The sequence below is a fragment of the Marmota flaviventris genome, chromosome X (genome assembly GCF_047511675.1).
Source record: "Marmota flaviventris isolate mMarFla1 chromosome X, mMarFla1.hap1, whole genome shotgun sequence".
NCBI lineage: Eukaryota > Metazoa > Chordata > Mammalia > Rodentia > Sciuridae > Marmota > Marmota flaviventris.
The window spans coordinates 104,187,655-104,193,294 of NC_092518.1; positions in this window are offsets into that span (position 1 = coordinate 104,187,655).

Below are 5,640 nucleotides of genomic sequence, written 5' to 3' on the forward strand. Positions count from 1 at the left end.
TGGTTGTTATTTGCTTATTTTTGAACTTCATAAAAATGTATTTTTCTGGGACATGCTTATTTTAGTCTGAATTATATTCCAAGATTGTTCTATATTTTTGCATGTATCTATACTTGATATATTTTCATTTTTGTATAATACTTATATGACTATGTCACAATTTTATTCTGGTCATGAGTGTGTAGAATATTGCTATCAGTATTGTAAGAAGTGTGAGAAGTTCTGTAGGTCAAGTACCTAGGAATAGAATTAGCTGCATAATAGAGTATGCCTGTCTTCAACTTTACCAGATAATGACAAGCATTCTATAAGTTGTTGAACATGTCTGTATTATCACCAGCAACACAGGAGAGTTCCAGTTATACTGTTTTCTTGTCAACATCTTGTATTATAAAATTCTTACTTCTGGTGGGGGCAGTAGTGAATGCATATAATTCCAGCTACTCTGGAGGCTTAAGTAGGAGGATCACAAGTTCATGCCAGCCTGGGCCTCTTAGGGATACACTGTCTCAATGAAAAGGGTTGGGGTGATGTAGCTCAGTGGTGGAATGCCACTGGGTTCAATCCCTAGTACTTCAAACAAAACAAAACAATGCAAACAATCCTAAACCAACAATAATAAAAAGTGTTTTTCACTTTGCTGGGTATATATCATGATTTTACTTTTGTTTTTAGTTCTTTTCCTTGGTTATTAATGAGTTCGAGCATTTTTCATATCTTTATTGGCTATTCTGCTTCCTGTATGAAATGTATGTTTGTATCTTTTGTCCATTTTTCTATTGGATAGTGTTTTCAATTTAAGAGCTTTTAATGTCATCTTCACATGAATACTTTACTGGTTATATTGTTAACAGATAACTTTATACAACTTTTGACTTGTCTATTTTTTTCTTTAAGGTGACATTTGATTATCAGGATTTCTTGATATTTATATTTATCACGTTTTCTTTATGGTTTGAACTTTTGAGTCTTGTTTAATAAATGTTTCACTGAAACATTATTCTTTAATGCTCAAATTACTAGATACTGATTTTCCATTGGCCTGATATCTTGATCTTACTAACCATTCCCTTCTTTATATATCTGGAAATTCCTAAATGTATGTAGTGCATATGCACACATACCTATTGCCCACTGCAGTTAGTACATTGCATGTGCCATATTTTTCTCCTCTGTAGCCAATAATTTCTCCCCTTAATGCAGTTTTATTGGAGTTTCACTTTTGCTTGTGTTTGGCCTATCTTTCAGAAAATTTTAAGTATCTGTGCCTAAGGGTGCTGTTTTCCAAAGGTACTACTATTTGGGGTATCTGATGGGTTCTGGAGTCTTAGTGGAGACAGAATGTCTATATCCCTAGGAATTTACTTTGTGCTTTAGTTATTAGCATGCCAAATCTCTTAACAAAAACAAACCCAAAATTAATAAAAAGAGCACATGCTCATTTCTATAGTTAGAAGCTCAGTGATTTTTGTTTATATATAGTTTAGCAATATTTTTCTCCTCATCTTTAGGTTGCATAAAGATACAGAAATAGAGTCCTTGCTCAACCATGAACAACCATTTATATTTCAAAACTAGACCACTTAACCTGTGCATTCAGTTCAGTTGCTTTTCACAATCTTTATTCTAGTATAACGTGAAGAAATAATCAGATCTGTGTATACTCCCTGGAATGGTTTTGTTCTCTCCATTTCCTAGGATTTGCAAATATTTGGGGAAAGAAACCTACTTAGAATTTTTATGAAGAAAAGATAGTTTTCAGAGACAATTCAATATAAATTGGTATTCAAATATTCTCTAACTCATCATAATTCAGCTTTAGATATGCCTACTTTGTTAAGAAGTACTTTTGAGGTTTCAGTCTTTAGTCTTTGCATGCATCTTAGAAATGACTACACAATATTCCCCAAGAAACAAAGGAATAGTCTGCAGAAAAGCTGACTGGAATCTTCATTTTTGAAAGGGGAGAAGGAGGGGGAGGGGAAAGTGGCTCAGGATATTGCACCAGGATGGGGGGTGGTGCAGAGAGGGAGAAAAAGGGCAAGGGAGAGGGAGAACCCAGTTTAACAAAAACAAAATACATACCCCAAAGGCAGGCCCCCAACAACTCATCTCCTTCAGCCACACCCTACCCACCTAATCACACAGTTAATCCCTACGGGGGGGGGGGGATTAATGCACAGATTATGTTAAAGCTCTCATAACCCAATCACTTCACCTCTAAACCCTCTTGTATTGTCGCACACATGAGCTTTTGGGAGAAAACTCATATCTAAACCATAACACATTCTTTTATTTCATAAAGTTCAGAGTTAACCTTTCTAGCCATAATGAAACCTGAATAAAGCTGGTCAGTCTTTTTTCTTTAATCTTTATTTTGTTTATTTTTATGTGGTACTGAAGATCAAACCCAGTACCTCACATGTGTGAGGCAAACAGTTTTCCAATGAGCCACAACCCCAGCCCCAAGCTGGTCAGTCTTATTAAAGAAATAAATCACTGATCCACCCGCTAAGGAAATATTTGAAAGTATTGTTTTTAATGATTCTGGAAAAGGTACCAAAAAGTGATTGACAATTAAGAGTGAAACCTCTTCGAATCCTCATTGCTTACCTTTATTTCAGTATCTCACAGTGTATGACACTGCCTTCCATCTCTTATATCCCTGAAATTGTCCAAGTCCTATGTGTCTGTGCTAGCTCTTGTATACATTTGTTCTCTCCTCCTCCACATCTTCTCAGATCTAGTTTTACCTCTCGTAAGTGGAGTTGTCTTTCTAAAATTGATAATATTTATCCTCTACTTTTTTAGTTCAGTTTCTTTATCCATTACTCTGTTCTGCAAAAGAGCAGTTCAGGAGTCTACCCAATAAACATAGCCCCATCCTTTGAGGTGCAGATGAGGTAGGGTATGACTGTGAATATTCAAACTTTTGTATATTTTGTATTATAAAAACAAAATTTCATTTGGGTAGACACTGGGTTTTTTGAAAAAAATTTACTACTTTGTTAAAATAAATATAAGAATAAATGTCAAATTCCCCACTTTTATCAGTTTTTAAATTTTTTTGGTTATACATGTGAACAATACCTTTATTTTATTTTATTTTTTTGTGGTACTGGGGATCAAACCCAGTGATTCACATATGCAAGGCAATTGTTCTACCACTGACTTACAACCCCAGCCCTACTTTTATCAGTTTTAAGCATACAGTGTGGTGATATTAATTACTCACAATCGTGGGCATCCATTATTATATATTTCCAAAAATTTTTTATCACATAAAATTGTATCCATTAGATAATACCTTCCATACCATCTTCACCACAGCCTTGTAACAACTAGACAGTCTGCTTTGTATCTCTAGGAACTTGCCTGTTCTAGATAGGTAATATAAATAGAACCATAAAATATTTGATCTTTTGTGTCTGGCTTATTTCACATAACATGTTATTTTCAAGGTCCATCCATATTGTAGCATATATCAGAACTTAATTCCTTTTCACCAGTGAATAATATTCCATAGTGTGTACACACACACACACACACACACACACTCACGCACATGAACACAAACACAGTTGATTCTGTTAATTCAAAGGTTATGTTTTTGACAATTTGCCTACTCACTAAAATTAATCTATAACCCCCAAATTAATACTAATAATTTTTCAATCATTCTTAGAGCTACTTTTTGGAAGTTACAGAAAATTTGAGCCCTCCAATACACATGTTCCCATCTCAGTTTGAATAAGGTGGGTCCCTGTCTTTTGTTTTGGCTCTCATATTTAAACAGATATTCCCTTTTCAGTCAATTTAGTCTCTTTTTTTTTTGCATCTTTGTGATTTTATGGGAGATTTTGCTGTTTAAAATAGTTCAAAAGCATAGTGTTTGTTATGGTTTGGATGTGAGGTATCCCCCAAAAGTTCATGTGTGAGACAGTACAAAAGGTTCAGAGGAGAAATGATAGAGTTATGAGAGTCTTAACCCAATCAGTGAAATAATTACCTGATGGGATTAGTTGAGTGATAACTGAAGGCAGGTAGGATGTGGTTGGAACAGGTGGAGCATTTGGGGCATGCCTTTGGGGTATAGATTTGTAACTGGCAAGTGGAGTCTCCCTGCTTCCTGATCATCATGTGAGCGGCTTCCCTCTGCCACACACTTCTGTTGTGATGTCCTGCCTCACCTCAATCCCGGAGGAATGGAGCCAGCTTTCTATGGACTGAGTCCTCTGAAACCATAAGCCCATAAATAAATTTTTCCTCCCCTAGAATTGTTCTCAGATCTTTTAGTTACAGCACAGCAAAAGCTGACTAAAACAGTGTTCAAATGTTGTCTAATGTGACTTGTGGAGAAAATACTTGCATGTATAAGATTTGTTCAAATATGGATTATAGTGCCATTGAATGTGAGTTTAAAATTTGTGAAACAACAATATATTAAATAAGAAAAACATTAAACAAGGATATATTGATTAGATGGTGAAAATTTTGTGACCAGTGGTCCACAAAAACAATCTGAATTTCCTCCAAGAACAAGAGCTCAGTGTGCATTAATTTGGTTTCCACAACAACTGTATAGATCATAAATATCATGTATAATCAGAAAAGTTTGTACTACATCCTGCTTATTCATTTAACTGTTGATGGACATGGGTTATTTGTACCTTTTGGCTGTTGGGAACAATGCTGCTATCAATTGGTATATAAGTATCTAATTAAGTCCCTGTTTTCAATACTTTTGGGTAAATACACCTAGGAGTTGAATTGCTGGTTCATATGGTAATTCTATGTTTAATTTTTTGAGGAACTTCCATACTGCTTTCCATAGTGTCTGTTCCATTTTACATTCCACCAGCAGTGTACAGATGTTCCAGTTTCTCCATATCCTCAACAAAATTTTGTGTTTTTTCTTTAACTTTTAAAAACATATTACAGCCATCTTAGTATGCCTAGAATGTTATCCCAAAGAGTTGGCTTTGATTTGCATTTCTCTAATGATTATAAGAAAAATTTCACATGCTTGTTAAACATGCATATTTTTATTTGAAAAGTATTCTCATAACCTATGACCACTTTTCTATATTTGGTTGTGGTTGTTTAGTCATAGAAGTTTTATATGTACTTTGAGTATTAAACCCTACCATATATGTGATTTTTAAATATACTTAAGTCTACTGTTGAAACATGTTGATTATTTAGTTCACTTATATTCTTTAGTTCTATGATCCTTGCTTGGCACTTTTTCATATATTCTATCTCCATTGAAATTTTTTTTTTTTGGTACAAGGGAGTAAACCCAGGGGCAATCAACCACTGGGGCACATTCCCAGCCCTATTTTGTATTTTATTTAGTGACATGGTTTCATTGAGTTGCTTAGTACCTCCCCATTGCTGAGGCTGGCTTTGAACTAGAGATCCTCCTGCCTCAGCCTCCTGAGCTGCTGGGATTACAGGTGTGTGCCACTGTGCCTGGCTCCATTGAAATTCCAAGTTCCTGTATGCATTGACTCTTTTAATTTTCTGTTGGGTAAATCACAAATTTCATTTCATTAGGGTTACATTTTGGAGTTGTATCTTTTTTTTTATTGGTTGTTCAAAACATTAAAAAGATCTTGACATACCATATTTCATACA